The following is a 17,563-nucleotide window of genomic DNA, read 5'->3' as shown; positions in this document are numbered from 1 at the left end:
ACTTAGACTCCCCACTCGTCTTATTAAACAGCAGGGGGGAGGGACAATTATAATAATACTTAAGAAATGTGCCGGCAGGACATACTTTTTGTTGTCTGTGTTAAATACAGAATTGAGATGGCTTTGTCACAGGTGAGTGAAAAGATGGATTTACTAAAAGCTTGCACGAGATTCTGTGAGAACAGATGGGACTGTCTCACAAAAGTCCACAATGAAAGCTGTAACTATACACATTGCATGTCCCTTGTTTCCTTTAAAAAAAAAGAAGTCATTTCAAGAGGTGGCGCCATTGTTTTGGATGCTCATAACTTTATTTGGCACCATGTATGAAGGGGGGGGGGGGGGGGGGGGGCTGCCGTCGTCAGCGTGTGTTCCAAGATGTATTTCATCGACAGATGGCAAATTGCTTTTTAATTAGCCGTGAACATATTAATGGCGTATCTTTATCAATTACCGCATTTGATGGATAACTCGGCAAGTGGACCGAAGATGAAAATAATATAAACAGTAGCTTATGTGTCACTGTTAAATATGACTTCAGAAAATACAGATATCAGAAAATACATTTGATAGAAATTTAAGGAAATGTCTTGGTTAGTATCTGCCATTAAAGGACTAGCTATCAAAAATATTTTTTCCCCATACTAAATGTATTTATTGGAAAAAAGATTGGCAGGAGTTTTATGTTTTTAATTCAGTTACATTACTTCAATTGTCGATCAAATCCTCGTAGCGCTGTTCCGATTATCTTGACTACGGCTCAACAATCCTGCAAAAGCGCCACTAGATCCTCCCGGTGGCATCTTTGTATTTTGCCCCGTGACAATTTGGCAGAGAAAATGTTTTGCAAACACGGAGCCTCTGTCGCTTACTGTGAAAATAAATACAACCCAAATCCCCCACCCCCTCCCTGTTGTTTCAGCTTTCCAAGCTGTAAACTGTCAACAACAACAACCACTCTAATGGAAAAAAAAAATGTATATTATTTTTTCCACAAGAAAGACATTACACATCGATGGAGTGGGAAGAGGATTTGATTGCTTTTATCCCCTCTTCTCAATATGAACGATTTATAAGCTTATTTACAGGGAAGGTTCACCCTATGATTACCATAGGGAGCCCATTACCGCCTCTCTTTACCCCGTGATTTATTGCCGTCGCCTTGAAATGATGACAGGCATTTTAAGGAGCGGGACATTTCACTGCATCACAAATGCCCGTATATACCTTATCTCGGTTGACGGTGAAATAGAAATGAAAATGACTCGAGAGTTTTGGGGGTCAACTTTAATCACCGGGATAGCAGCGAACGGCATAACAAGACCGATATATGCAATAGGAACCATTTAAGGGGCACGATGAAAAGAAAACGATCTAATGAGAGGAAAGTTAAATATTTGTTGACTCTTTAAGATGGCAATTTTTAAAGCCCCTTTATTTAAACTAGAGAAGTACAACTGGTTCATGAAGCACATTTGAAGCTTCATTTTCTCACCGCTAGATAAAAACTTTTTATCCAATCCGCATCTGGCAATCTTTCTATTCTCGCTATCTTTAGGATCAAGATCTTCCATGAATAGTAAAAAAAAAATAAAAATGTTTCTACTTTATATCTTAAACTAAAAATATACCCAGAATATGATCGCAAAAATATGAAAACCTGCCATCAGACAATTTGTGAATCACTGAGATTGACTCTAATCTTTTAAGATTATTTTGACATTGCACTTTGAAATAAATAAATCCATGGCAGTCGCTTTTTCTCCCAGGCTTTTGCTTTGGAAGAAACTCAAACGCAGGTTTCCTCTGTGTTCCTCTCAAATCTTCCATCACACAACGTGCCGTGAATCCCTCCCATCTTTCTCACTCTCAAAATAAGCCAAGCAGACAATGTTTCCACATCGGTTTACAACATAAATGAGCCGATGCCATTTCTATCGCACCTTCCGAACACTAATGACACTCGGAGCTCTGCAATCTCTCCTCATGCCCTCATTTAGTGGCGGCAACCTGCTCATCTGGAGCAACTAGGCCTTGATGTCTTGCTCAAGGACGCTTCAACTCTGTCGGACAATTACGAGATTGCCACTTTATCTGCCGAGCTATGCTATTTCCGTCCTCTTAAAAGCGAAATCCAGCGTGACACAATTTCATCCGTATGAAGGTAATAGAACAGACTTCTCATGCTGGCTTCAAAGTCCACTTGAATTTTGACTGACATCCATCCAAAGAGCTTTATATTAACACTCGACAATGAAAATGGGCAAAATTGTCCTCTTTGTTTTCACAAGGCCACAATTCAAATGTATTTAAAAATATCTTTCGATTTGACTCTTCGCAGATTCAGAAACAATACCGCTTCTTCTCGAGCGAAATCTTACTCGGTATAAATGAACCTTTGAAGTCGTTTTTTTTTATGACTCTCGTTGGCATCTGTTCTGTGCGCGGTTGCAGCGGAGTAATTACATTGCTGTCGGAGGACGCTGTACAAATAAATGCTGCGGAGGATGATGATGAGTCAAGCTGTGCGGCGCTGTCGCTTCTAATGTTGCATTACGCAAAATTATTGTGGTATCAAACAAAGTACAAAAGGCTAATTATGACTACGTGTCGCCCGGACTCGCTTAGCACTCACACGGGGCTAACGAGGCCTTCTCCTCATTAAAGCTTTTAAAGCTCCAGGCTAGTCGCCCCTCGTCAGCTAACAAGGCAAACCAAGGAGGCGTTCTATGACTTTTCTCGGGAGGTCGGAGCTTTGAGATTCGGCTCTTCTGCTCCGCACAAAGACAGCGGGGCTAAAGTTCGAGCGACCCCAGCGAGGCGCCTCGGCACGGCGTTGCAACCCAAAAGACGCTAATCATGCTGATAGGTTGACACATTTCGGGGGAGGTTAATTAGCCTTCCTGGCATATTACTCTGATGGATCATCTGAGGAAACGTTATAACAATAATATATAAGGACAGTGATCCTAACGGGAAACCAACGTGAAGCTGAAATTTAAATAAATGAGACAGTGGTGACCTGAAACAAAAAAATGACACGCTAAATCTCTTTAAGAGTATTTCCTTGTTTTATATTAACCTTATTGTCATATCAGACTGATCTGTTGGGAGATCTTGACAATAGTGGAGCAATAGAATTATCTTTATTAGACGCTGTCAGCAGATAAAGCTAAGCCTATGACATTCTTTTTTTTTTGAGCAAACCGAACAACTTCCCTTGAGCCCTCATATGGTCAAAGTGGCATATCTTAATGAGTGTGCGATCCAAAGCAAGATAAAGTAAGGCAACTTAAGATTAACTTTATTGATTCCTAAAGGGCAACCATTGCAGCGGGAGGGAATTGAGTCATTATAGCAGCATAGGGCGGCTCTATGGGATGGAGGAGAGAGCAAATAGACTAACAGGGCCTTGTATTGTGTCGAGTGAATAGCTTGCAAACACCCGGCCGACCAGACCCATCGTGAGGGACAGCACAACAATGTCATCCTCAAGGTAACTTCTCAAACACGGGAGGGCGGACGAAATGGTGAAGGGCGTATTATTTTTGGAGGCTGACCCAAAAATGGTTGCTGATGTTCCAAGTGGGTGTGTGATGGTGTTGGTAGCTAGGGAATATATGTCGGATGCTAATTGTGGTTTTTTTTTGTGGGTCTTCATGTGTATTTATTGGGATTTTGTGAGATATCCAAATATCAGTATGAAGATTTTCCCACATTGTAAGATGAAATATTATTCATAATCCGAAAAGGAAAATCGAATGGGCAGGTGTGACAAAGCGGAGGTACCTACCATTTTGAAAGTTTCCTTTTCGACTTTTAATTTTGGTGGGAAGGAACTGTCATTAGTCATCATTACCCCGTGACCTATAATTAACCACCGGATCATCTTTACACATCACGGCAATGAAAATGACTTCTCAATAATATCATTTAACTGCATGAGATTATTTTGTGGTGAACCATTTCTTCCCCCACTATTATCATTATCCTTTAAAATAGAATAATAGCAGTTTGATTTCTTCTTCTCCGACACGCTGAAAACAAAATGGCACCATAAGTCTTGTTTGTGACAAATTTAACCCCAACCCAGCTAATTAGCTAGCTTGTCAGCGCTCCACTCGAACAAGACACAGACAAAAGAGACAAGCATGTAAACATAACAACACAAGATACATTTGGCTTTTCAACTCTTTTATAATAATTGTCAGAGACGACTTGGCGGCGGTCTGATTTATTTTCGGAAAGGCCATCAAGATAATGGAAGTTTTGTCTCTTGGTTCCTCTTGGTCTTTGTTGCTGCACAGCATTCAAATTGGGACAAAACAGCCCGAAATACGAGAAACCTCTGTTGTGGTGACTGGAGACAAATCACAACTATTAGTCTCAGCTAGAAAGGTGAGACAGAGGTCGGGATGGACTTCATTGTTTGCTTTCTAAGACTGGGCAGGTGCATTGATTTATAAAGTAACACTACCACGTACAGCACATTTATTTGACCTCCTTAATGAAACCTCGAAACTTGAGAAAAAATATCAGCCAGAGGTGTCAAAGGAAGCTGAAAATAGAGCCCAAGTGCTTTGTCCTATTCTTTACACTCCATTTTGCTCATTTAGTCTATAATTAGTCTTCCATTCAGTGTTGAAACTGTATATTGTAATATTACCATTATATTATAAAATCATACACCTATTATTCGTACATTTTGGTCTCGCGGTTTGAAAATGTGAACAGGATGATGATTTATTATGAAAGTGAAATAAATGAACTTGTCTTGAATGATACTCGCTGACAGTGTCCATCAAAAACGGAACATTGTTTTCTTTGTATTGGCAGAACTTTGAGACAATTACGTGGAAATCGGATGAGTAACAGCTGTCTGCCTGGAGCAGACAGTCCCGTAGGAAACTATCTAAAAAGAGGCAGCAAAGAGACAGATGACAAATAGTCTGCAAGATTCCCTCAATTTGGGGAGACTGTGTATTGAACAACAATGGTCCATATAATGATTCACTATTTCCAGCTCTGTGGGAGAGTGACAAAGAGAATCCATTCACGACAGTTTGCCGGAGGGCACAGGGGAGAGACTCAAATCAAGCGGAAGAAACAAAATCAAATCCTTGAGGAAAACCTTGGCTCTGCGGCGGTCGAGTGAAAAGACAATAGCATGGCACCAAGGCAACCTTCATTTTTGACCCTTTCATTTTCAAAGATATAATTCAAATACGGTGATTTCCATTTTTTTAATGTTGACAATGAAGGTTACTCGAGAGAAACTGTGGTTTTGATTTTGAATCATAACCAAGTTTAGAGAGGTAAAAACTCAAAGATGAATATCAGGGCCCCCGGAATTGAACCCTGAGGAACACCATAAATCAGTGCGGGACAAAACAGTTGAATAATTGTGGTTTGCAGTCACATTTTTTGTATTAGCTGAGAACCTAAATAATTGTGTGGATTTCGAAGTTTCCCAGGTCAAAGCTTTCCCATCGAAGCACCATATGAGTCCAGTATTTTTGGGATTGCAGTGATACTGAAAAATTGGCCAAATATAATACCCTGGGAAAAGTGGTATTGTTGCCATTTTTGGATTTGGCCTGGTTCCTTGAATTTCTGAAACGAGGTTATCACTGCACCGTCTGGAAACCTGATTTCAGGTCCAGAAATACACACATACACACACACAGTGAATTTATATTTGAATACTGCTGTCACCTCAGAATTGACTAAAAGACAGTGATGCTTCCTTGCGCTGTCTGCTTTTGAAAAGGTCAACTAAGGTTCTATTTTTTTTTTGACAACCCGTCTATCTTAAATGCAGTTGTCCATTCTTGTCTGCTTCATTCATCTGCATGCAAAATTTCTATGAAGAAAGTGCGGGGTGAGGAACGTTGACAGCTGTATGGATGAATGACTGACAGTCCGTCCGAGAAAGGAGATTTAAATTTCTCTTTTGTTCTGGATCACAAAGTAAAAGCCGTACTTCAGGTTTTGTCTCTGGGCTCCATAGCTGAATACTTTATAGATATTCCCCATAAAGATTTTATTGGCACCATTGACACTGTTGGCCTTGGTGGAGATTTTGAAATCTAGTTTTAAGTCATCAGTGTTTATTTTTTTTTTGTTCTTTAACTTTCAATACATTTAATTAAAAGCATACACACGTAGAAGATCGCTGTGGGCCAACCATCCATCAAGTCCTTATTACATATTCAAGACCTGATCTCGTCGCAGTGTCATTCTCTCGGCGATGTTGCGCAATGCCTTTCTTCTGGTTTCGATTACCTTTGAACATGTCCGACTTATCTTCAGTTCCATCACTTAAGTTATGTATGAGCAAGAAGGCAAAGAGGTGATGTTCATTTTCAAATACCATTTAATAGAGCAGCCCGAGTTACAGTATGAACTTTCTTTGGGTTCTTGTCATAGCTACTCTCTGGGGTATTAATTTAACTTTTTTTTTTTTGTCATTGCAGGCTTTTGTCCTGATCGAGTTGTCACTCTTGTCAGCGCTGTCCCTTGCCTGACCGCCATGCTGTGTGATGAGGAAAAATCTCTGCGTGATGTCTGCCATCTGGAGTTCGCAGCCTTTCATCATCACTGCACCTGGTTGTGAATTTCCAGCTGCATCCCGCTTTGTGGCCTCCGTCGGCCATTTGCGAAGTCTAGACACCTCTGAGCCCGTGGCAAGAACGTTGGTCGTGTCACCAGTCAAGAAAGAAAAATCTCATTTGACACGGTAAGCCAAACTATTGTAAGTCACCTTACATTTTGTGATTTATTTTTTTTGTGCTTTCCAAGTATTACATTCATGCCACAAAATGAACCAATTTCCAATTTAGCCTATTACGACGAATGTATAAAGTGCGTAATCTCCCCGAAATCCGACTTATTTGAATTTTGGTGAGTTCATCACTCCGACAAAAACATCTGCCAGTGTGCTTAAATGCCGTAATGACTGCGGGGGGATGAACAACCCCAATCATCTCGGTAATCTCACAGCCCAAAACCACAAATAAAAAACGGCAAAAAACAGCTTGTTCCTCTCAACAGCTGCGCGCCGCAACTGGCACATTTGAAATTATGCGGTGAAATAAAGTGTATCGAGTCACTCAGGTGATCGTTCATGCATGTCTTCCCGACTCATTTAACTGAGAAATTGTGATTGACTCTCCGACACGATTGTTTTACAAATTCGGTCCCAAAACTGTTGAACATTTAATTGAATATATTCTTCGAGCAAATTGACTTATTTCCCAAGAACCAATCATTTTATTGTCAATTTATATTAGCATTTTCTTTTATTTGTCAATTTATATTTGCAAGTATTTCCAACAGATCTGTGATTCAATCACAGAAAGGTGCCAATTTGAGATTGTTTTCACATTGGGTGTGTTTTATTGAAGGAGAAAAGGCATTTGTGTGTTTTATCAAAGTTGGAATGAAACGAGCTGATTGGAGGGGGGTTACCTGTTGCTTTCAAAGACCAATTCAAAGAACACTTTGTGAATATGTTTCAACACACTTAAGTGAGTTCAAATTGTTCTAATCACCAAGGTCAGTCAGGACAGTCTGTTGCAGCAGGAAGCCTAATTATCATAAGGCATTTATATTTTGAATGTGTTTTGAATGCGAGTGTGATTTAACAAGTTGATTAGAAGGCACAGACACGACCTGACCTCTAAATTACATCCCATTAGAAATAGATTATGGTGAGTGTTTGTGAATGCTCAACAAGGATACGTCTTTGTCACCAAAAAGAGAAATACATCTAAACCCAGGAGGCCCATTACTGCTCCGGGTTTTCTGTATTGTTTTTCATCCTAGCTCATTCTCAATATAAATGTCCTTAAATTCTTAAATGTACAATTTATTTAATAAGTATTTATTTCTAGAGTCTAGAGCATTTCGTCTTTATAATCTATTTATATTTTGTTTCCATTCAAATCAACTCAAACTCCAAATGCTAGCGATTTGAAAATGAAGCTTCAAACGTGCTTCATGAACCAGTTGTGACTTCTCTAGATGTCACTCCCAGTTCAACAGCATACTCTATAATACACCTAAGCGGAAGAAGAAAAGAAAAAAGTTTTAAATGAAAAGTCACATGTAAACGTGCCCCAGAAAAAAAAAAAAAAAAAAACTCAAATCATGTAAACTCAGCCAATGCAGCAATTAAATCAGTTTAGAATCACGAGGATGAACAAAGGGTTAACAACCTTTCTTCTAACTTGTCTCCACTTTCACAACATTCATCTTCTTTTAGTGTTCTGTCAATGTCGCCTTGTAAAACGAGACTAACTGTGACAAGTTGTCCTCAATGAGCCAGGTGACATTGTACTGATGAAAAAAAAAAAAAAAGAATAGCAATCAATGACTGGGCTCCGTTAATTAAAAGTGATATGTTGCCGTTCGGAGCATCCAAAATGACAACACACATGCAAACACATTTATAGTCTCAAGTGAGCCTACAACTAAAATAAACTAACTGCTCCCAGGTGCACACCTTGTAATTCATGCCATGTGAGGACATTTTAACATCTCATGATGTCAATGTTGAGTCATTTACTGGAGATTTTAAGTAGAGACTGGCGCGAGAACATCACAGAAGAAACCAGAACTTTTCTGTCACCTTAACTTGAAGCCCATTTTTCCAACATTCTCAGATTCAATACCGTATTTAACATGGGGACAATGACGACACAGCAAATAATTAGCATTACTGATTACGTCACTGGTTCTTTTATCTCAAACAAAATATTTTAGGTTGCATTTCACTGGTTCTTTTATCTCAACAATTTTTTTAGAATTATTTTTATTCCTTAATTAATTAGGTAATGCAACCTAAAATATTTTGTTTGAGATAAAAGAACCAGTGAAGTGATAAACAAGTAAAAACAAAATGAATTTAGTGCAACTAGCATTATTGATTGATAATGTAAAAATGAAAACAGATCATGTGTGATATTAGAAATCACCCCAGAATGATTCTAAGGTTGAAAATGTGTCAGAAAGACCTGGTTAAGTCGAGATAGTCCGTCCGGTACTTATTCCATCATGACCCGTAACTTTATTAGTCTTAATCCCCCTCAATTCTCAATTTCTCACTGGATTTCATACGTTCATGCAAATCTGAGAAGGATGCTGCTGTATTACACTAAAGACCGTTAACGCCGGCCAATCACATGCTCCGCTGGCTAAAGAAGCAGGTAGACTGACGCTATGTGAGGAAAAGTTGAGTACAACAGATGTGGAAATATTTTTACGCGGTGCTCAATGTGCTCGGGGAAAATTGCCTTGTAAACTTTTTTCTTTTAAGAACTCTCTCAGTCAGTCATTAAAAACGTCACTTTCCACCCGCCACACAAGCTGCGATTTTACAAGCCATTTTGAGGACACAGTATGACATCAACTCTCGTAATCGACTACAAGTGCGACGCATTTGGATGGAACGTGCGGCTCCGAGAAGAAGGGCGAAAATATTACAAAGTGAATACAAATCTCGATGAGGCAAGGTGTGAAAAGTAACGCTTCGACACAGGTGCGGCTCTGCAATGGGTCACGTTTCGATAGCTTTAGGTCACTCGACAAGGGCCTACAATTTTAAAATATTCATTACAACAGTAACATACGTTTGCAAAATAATTTTTTTGGGGTATAATATTCCATAGAGTTGGCTTTCTTGAACCACTGTATGTATTTTTAACACTTTTATCCTGCTGGACTTTCTACACATAACAGCACTTAACTCAGAGTTTTACTTTTTTGTGCTTTGACAGTCCATCCGTTAAGATAACTGGCATTTAAGTCCTGAGCTGCCGTGCTGTACCGTTGATGGATACACGCATCATCTGTCAATATGAGTCGCATTCACTTTAGGTGATTGACAGTATTCGGGGAGTTTAGAAGAGAGAGGGAAGATGTTGTTGCAATATGAGGCAGTTGAAACGGTCCAATATTGTCGCATTGGCTTTTTACGTTTTCCTTTAGGATTAAAAATACCGCAAGGAGCGACCATGATGGCACATCAGGGCAGTAAGACGTCACCTTCATCTTAACACTGGAGTGTAAGCTGTCATCCGTGAGGCTTTGTGAGACGTGTTTGTTTTGAATGTACTTCGTTTAACACATACCGTCGCATTAAACGCGGTGTCGTCTTCAGAAAATCCTCTTTGATTATTTTTCACGGTTTACGTACCCGGGGGTCAAATCGAACTTGCCGCACATTGGCTGCTGTGATATATCTTAAGCGACAAAAAAATAAATAAATTGGAGTAGAGTTTTGTAAGATGTTATGATTAAGTAGAATAGAATAGAATAGAATGCCCTTTATTGTCATTTTACAACTGAGTTGTACAACGAAATTCGGATAGCTGCTCCCTTCCTAACATACAAAATTTAAGAAAGTATAAAAGGAAGTCTGAGAATAAAAGTGAAAGATCTTATTTACAGTATAGCTATTAGTCTAAGAATGAAGAGAGCACCGATACCAGGTATCCGATATCGACCTTATTTTAAGGTATCGAGGCACTTTCGGAGGTTGCCGATACCAGCTACCGATACTTAAGTCAATCTTAACATTTTTTGTTATAATGAAATTTTACATATCAAAACAACTAGCGGTACCGCTACTCAGTAGCGTTACTGGAACGTACCATATTCCTACAGAGCTGCAAAAACAAAGCATACACACCCCCTTCTGTTCTATCCTTATATTTAGTATTCTATGCAAGGTTGGACAAATGAGTTATAGGAGTAATGTGTGTCCGCCGGTCAAATTAAATTAATGTTTTGCTGGAGAAGCGTTATCAAGCTCATTATATTGAGCGACACGCATGCGAGAGCGAGGAGCCGTGTTTTCCGCCGTTCATGAATGGATGTGACACGCTTACATAAGCACATGTCCTTCATTTGAGAAACGATGCTAGCAAACATAGCCCGCCTGGTAATTAATTCTTTTTCCGGTGGACTCTCGCTTGTAAAGGTTTGATGCAGATCTTGTACGCTGTAGTCACAAATGTTTGTTAGCTTTTTGACGACGCCACCGCAGCTTGCCTAATTACTTCGTCCGCATTTTGATATTTGAAATCAAATTAAAATCTAAGTACACAAGGACACATTCAACACACCACAAAGAGAACCCGAAAAGAAGTTAACGCTAACTTTTAATTACACTTTGACTGTACTGAGCGTGTGATCGCCCTCAAAGCACCTTTTTGCTGTGCCTTCAATTAAATCGAATAATTTATTCAGTGGCTCAACTGAACACACTCACGCAACCACTGGTCATCATTAAAATGCATCATTAGAAGTTGAGCAGAGGAAAAGCTAAAAGACTTGTGGGTTCGAACCGACTGGTTGATCTGCGTGCAGAAAATTTCACTGGCGCACATTTTAAGAGATTACATGCTGAGTTTGAATGCTAACATTATAGCAAGATGGCAACCACAATATAAAAATTGAAAATTATTATATCAATTTCATCCATGTGTCCAGATCTTAAGCTTCAGTTCATTTCAAATAAGAAATAATGCAATACTAATATGCTATCATCTGTTAAACTAACATAACAATTATTAACCTGCTAGCACATTGCAGGACATCAAATAATGACACGGTGATAAAAAAATACTAAAACACAATGGGGTCATGAGTTTGTTCTGTATCTATTATCATATAATGATTTTTAATTCCTCTGCGTTGTTTCGCTGACCGATTTATCAACGTGATGACAAAGTACGAACGCGTGTGTAATCTGTCTTTGTGAGAGCCTGGCGATGAGAAGTCTTAATAGAGCAATAATCTCTAATTGCCTGCAATTACTTTTAAGATAATAGCATTGTACGACTCTCGGAAAGACAAGGCCGGATGATTTGTAAGCAAGGTTTTTAATTTTGGAACCAATTTATGGAAAAGGGGAAAAAAATAAAATACAGATGAGGAAGTAGAACAGCGGACATACAAAGCAATTATTTACAGAGAGCTAAATTGTAATTGGAAAGCAAGCATGGAGTGTGAACGGAAGTTAACACAAACCCAATTTTCTCGAAATGTTGGCAAGAACAAAAACCGTGACCCCGGCCCCCACCTCTTGTGTGACCTGATACACGTCAAGCAGAATCCTCATCATGCCTCGGATACTGCCTCATAATGAATATCAACGACCCGACCTTCATAATCAATATACTGTACCGTTAGTTATTGATTCCGGACGATTCTTATGCCTGGCGTGTACATGATACATGGTTGTGTTGATTTTATCTATCCTTGTGTATCCTTGAGGTACAAAATTCCTAATGCGCATTCAGAAGTGACTAAAGTGACTCGTATGTGCTCACAAGGTTCATTTTTTCGAGGACAAAAGCATTTCCAGATCAATTATGACTTTTTTGACCCGAGGGACTCTTTTGTTCACATTCCCTTCTCAAACTAACTTTTAATTAGATTTTTGTATTTTTATTATTGTTATTATTCATGGTCGGATGGAATAGACTTCAGGGAGTCATTTTAATCACATATTCCGCCTGTCTTTTATTTTCGTATTCTCATTCAAGGTCTAATTGCAGGTTCGGGTTGTCGTGCAGTTGTAATTTATTCAGTTTTAAACATAATCTCAGTCCACAAATCCTAACTGATATTGGAGTTATTATGGACGCGGGGTGAAAAAGTCTACCCGGAGTACTTTTTTTGCCCCATGGGATGTTTTGACCAACAGGCACAAGATGTGATGAAATCTGTTTTCAGTATTTCCTTGGAGGACTGCTGTCCTTCCACAAAGACTGAATATGAAATATGTATGCCCGTGGCATTCAGACAAAGCCCAGGGCAAGAAATGGCCATGATTTCACTTAAATATGCGTCTCCCTCCAAAGTTCTCAAGGGCTAAAGGAGAGAAAACCGTTGGAACAGCCGACCTCGTTGGTTGAATGTTTTATAATGACCGTTAGCATCCTTGTTAGCACCGTGACTGGCTAATTAACCAAGTTGGATGGGGTAACTGGTGCTAATTGTTTAAAACAGTGGTAAGAAATACTCAGTTTTAAGTCATGAGAAATTTCATGTTGAAACGGCACGGTTGATGTGTTTTTAATACTGACTCTTTTTTTTTTTACCCCCATTATCCTTATTTTTACTGCTTTACACGCCTGAATAAGTCTTTCACCCAAAACATCAAATGATATATTTATTTGTTATCATCATTATTTTTCCGTACTCCAAAAAAAAAGCAAAAAAAACAAAACTGAATAAAAACACTGGGGTGAAGATGAATCAAACAACACAACTAATGGATCTCAACTAATCATATTCATGTGTCGATGCTCTGTTTTGTTCCATCACTAGACTTTCATCTCTGTGAGCACTTTTCTGTTTTTATGAGCTTGTTTTTTTTCCTCTTAAGACACCTTTCGAATTTTCAGATGTGGCACCACAGGAAGATTCAATCTTGTGGGTGTTGCTTTTAACTGCAAAAAAAAAAAAAAACAGTACAGGAAAAGTGTTATGTTGATTTCATCATTTTTCCAACTTCATTTTCATCAACATTAAATTTTAAATCAAAACAATTACACTTTCTAACCCTCCTAATTACTATAGTGTTTTATCGAGATGACAAGCTGTTTACCCCCCAGACCCCAAAAAAAAAAAAACCCTCTAAAATATGCCCGCTCATGTCCTACTAACCATCCTCACATTGTCATCCCGTCTTCCAACGAATCCAAAGCATCACGCCTCTCTAGTAGTTCACAAACACACACGGCGGCCTTGGATGAACCCCCCGTTGCTCGTCCCTGGCCTGAAGCTGACTCTGTTTATTTATTGATTACTACGCCTCGCCATGGAATCTACGCAAGGGTACAACACAGCAGGTTTCTCTCGGCTATGTGCGCCTTTTAGATCCACGCACATCAGTGCTTAATAGTTTAAAGCAATTAATACATTATCGGCCGTGATGTAATCTTGGCACTTTTGTTTTTGTCTTGAAGTGTCATTGAGTCAGCATCATTTATTTCTGCTCTATTATAGGCTCTGCTAAATCCATAGCGAAAGAGATTACTGTTATTCCGTGTGGTTTTTTCAAATCTTTTCAGTCTGGCTGCAAAGTGTCGGGTGCGTGTGGGAAAAAGCCGAACGAGTCAACAAAGTAGAACAAGTTTTAGAGATTTTACTGAACAAAAAAAAAAAAAAAAAAAAAGCAGCCTGCCAACGTGAATGAATAGAGGAAAAAAATGACATGACAAAAAGGTCGACATGACAAGAGAAGAAAAATCATAGTAAATACTAAACCGAGCGCCGAGAAAAACGAACAACAGAAAATCACAGTGGTACTTACCGGTGAGAAAAAAAATAAAAATGAAGACGCACAAAAGAAAACACAACACTGGCAATGACAACAAACAGACAACAATAACTCGGCAATTTTCTTCTGACGCTCCTGTGCCTTCAGACATTGCTGATGATGACCAAGAGGTTCAACTCAGGAGACTCCGACCACCACAAACTAGGTCAACTATCGATAACCCAAACATTTAAAAATGTCTACTTATCTCTTAAAAGCGTCATCATCATGACTCTTGTAATATATTCCCCATTCCGGGGTTTGTTCTGCCAATTTTGACTCTTCTCCTTGCTGAAGGATGAATTAATATTAATTAATTCCAAATCAAAGTCTGCTGAGGGTGGAAAACTAATATTAATTTTATTTAATAGCTTTTTCCGAAGGCACTGCAAAAGAGATACGGCCTCATTAGCCTATTCAGTGACCTCCTAACCTTGTGATTTTTTCGTCGCTTTCCTTTCAGTGAACAAACTCTGGATTGTGGGAAGTTTCAAATTGGTTGAATACAGAAAAAATAATGTCTCTGTGATTGTCCACCCGAGTCGTTTGCATCAATAAATCATCACATCCCGCGGTTGTACACAGAATTCGGCAGATGTGTCGCTTTTGCTTAGTCACGCTTGACCTTGCACATTTATTCAACTTGAATTCGACTCTCGAGTTAAAAAAAGAAATAAACTGAAAAATCCCACATTATTCTCATTAGTTAAACTATTTGCGACTTGCCTCCTCTACCTCTATTTATTTTATGTGAATTTCATTTTAATCTTGTTACTCTAACCTTGACTACTTTTACTGGTTAACACCATTTTTTATTTTTATTGGGGGCAGCAAGAAAAATGTTTTGCCTTGACCCAGAACTTCTCTTACATCAATGAGTAGCGATAATTCTTCCGTTTTTCTTTTTTCTTTCTCTATTTATATTGAGCAAAAGCAGTTTGTAAAATAACGTTTGACTTCTAACACATCAGTGAAATGGTAACAGTCTGACTCAATCTGACCTTGGCTCACATTGCAGGCCTGCTCGCTTATTATTTATTTATCTCAATATATCATTTTTATGTCTTCGGAAAGAACCTCCCTTCCTGTCTCTTTCACTTTTTTGGACTTCAACCGGCTCCCTTGTAATTCCCTTGATGCTGCTGAAATTATTTTTGAAATCTCTATTCCTGTAACCGGCTTAACTTTTTAAGACTTAATTGAACGTGACACGTAAGCAAAGCTCACTCCCTACGGTTAAAGAGTTCAAAGGTCATAGGCAGTGTAGTTGTTACGAATTGCAGGATGTGTATGGAAAAAAAAAATACGGTTTATCTTCAGACTTTCGGATTTTCTTCATGTAAGCGAAACGTTTATCGTTGCCGAATCCGCCTCAAGTTGCGGCGATGCATCTTGCAATTTAGGAGTCCCCCCTGGTCGTTCCCATAGCTCAGGCAGTGAGGTCCTTTGCTGTATCAATTATGCCTCAAGTCGCTCCAGGGAAGACTTTGATAGACTGCGCATTGCATAATGACTCCCTCGTCGCTAGCTCCTGTAGCATTCTGCGCGTGCTTGTACATATATTCGGGAATATGTTTCCCAATCGTCTGTACACGGAGGGTAAAAAAGATGTCACATTAGTTTTACCACTTTGTGGCTTCTAAATGTTGCGCAATGAATTCTGACATTTACTAGTGACAATCCTCTTAGAGAGAGAGACATATGGATATAGAACAAGGGGAAAGGTGATAGGAATAAAAATATATATTATTAAGCAAGCCTGCTTTTTATGTAATAACAACCAAAAATGAAAGCGGGAGCTTTTTTCGGAAAGCGAGTAAAAAGAATAGCATTACATTTGACGCTGTTTCTGTTTTCACTGACTGGCAATTTCTGATTTGGCCTTTTGGTTTTTTTTATTCTCATCATAAAACACATGCTATTTGAAAGGCAAATTGAAAGGGTAACAATGTGACATTTGGGATGCGATCATAAAGACTGGAAATGAGTCGAATCCAAAATGAGCACACATTCTCGTGTACATATTCTCATTGACTTGAGCCCACAAAAAAGTGTGTGTGTGTGTGTGTGTGTGTGTGTGTGTGTGTGTGTGTGTGTGTGTGTGTTTCATCCCCCAGCGCACCAACAGAAAATAACTCTTCATTATATCTTCTTTCTCACGCCAGCCGCTTCTGTGGCCAGTTCAATATACATTTTTTCATTTCTTTTATTAAACATCATATCTGAAAGTAATAAGCATAGAGTCTGATGGGAGACAAAAATATCTTGAGGTGGAGCGGGAAAGCACAGGTTTAGATGAGAAAAAAAATTACAAGAGACGCTTTTTGAGGTTCGCATAGCCCATCGTCAAGTTTTGAATCATCACGCAGAATTATCGTAAACGCTTCGGACGGCTCCCGCCACGAATACTTTCACCCCGCTTGGCTTCATTGGAGATTGACGGGGAGCTTTGCATTGAGTGGTATTAACGACAGATAGAGAAAAAAACCTCAAGTGGTGAGTGAGATGGACCGCTGAGAAAAAAAAAAGCGACATCAAAACGGCCACAATTTATATCTGTGCAATAAACGCGAGCGGGGACTTTGCCAAGCGTTTGTATTTATGTTCAACCCAGGATTATTCGACGCACAAAAGGGTCAATGTAACAAATTCTTACAAACGTTTACTTTTGTAAATAACACGTCATTTATGGAGACAATTTGTAATTTTAATCATGACACAAAGTCGAGGAAAAATCTGTCTTAATGATAAGACGGGTCCGCATCTGGCCCCCGGGCCTCGAGTTTGACACCGATGCTATAGAGTGACGGCAATAATTTTTCCGTAGTGGGCCCCTGAGGAGTATGGAAAGAAACGAGGCGTGAAAAAGTAGCTTGGGAATTATGACGTGTCAGGAGTATGCTTTTCTTTTCTTCAAGAATGATACCGAGGAGCCGTAATGAGTGGAAAGACTTGAGATGACTAAAGTTACACAGAAAAAAGGGACGATGACTTTGAAATGTTCTCACCTATTAAAATATTGCCTCAAATTTCTCTCTCTCCATTTTCCAGCTCAATTGCACTTGATGCGTCTCCCCTTTTCGCCTTAAATGAGTGAGACGAGTATGAGGGGAGAAATGAGGTGTGGAAGACAGCTCTTTAACTAGCCAGGTCTAATCTGATTTAATGGACTGATTAACTGACTGGTTGACTAACTCGCAGTTCAGTCGCAATTTCCTCAGGGAACAA

General features: G+C 39.1%; 1 protein-coding gene across 1 annotated transcript in view; it reads left to right on the top strand.

Annotated features, from left to right (window-relative positions):
- The first annotated feature begins 6,521 nt into the window (after nt 1-6,521).
- The window catches only part of cntfr (ciliary neurotrophic factor receptor), a 148,376-nt gene continuing 137,334 nt past the window's right edge, over nt 6,522-17,563 (top strand). Inside the window, exon 1 of the mRNA XM_088391458.1 lies at nt 6,522-6,739. The gene's annotated coding sequence lies outside the window, so the exon portion shown is untranslated. The remainder of the gene's footprint in view (nt 6,740-17,563) is intronic.

The sequence above is a fragment of the Syngnathus floridae genome, chromosome 12 (genome assembly GCF_059516105.1).
Source record: "Syngnathus floridae isolate MCC-2025c chromosome 12, RoL_Sflo_1.0, whole genome shotgun sequence".
In the NCBI taxonomy this organism is placed as follows: domain Eukaryota; kingdom Metazoa; phylum Chordata; class Actinopteri; order Syngnathiformes; family Syngnathidae; genus Syngnathus; species Syngnathus floridae.
This window is presented reverse-complemented; position numbering and strand designations above follow the sequence as displayed.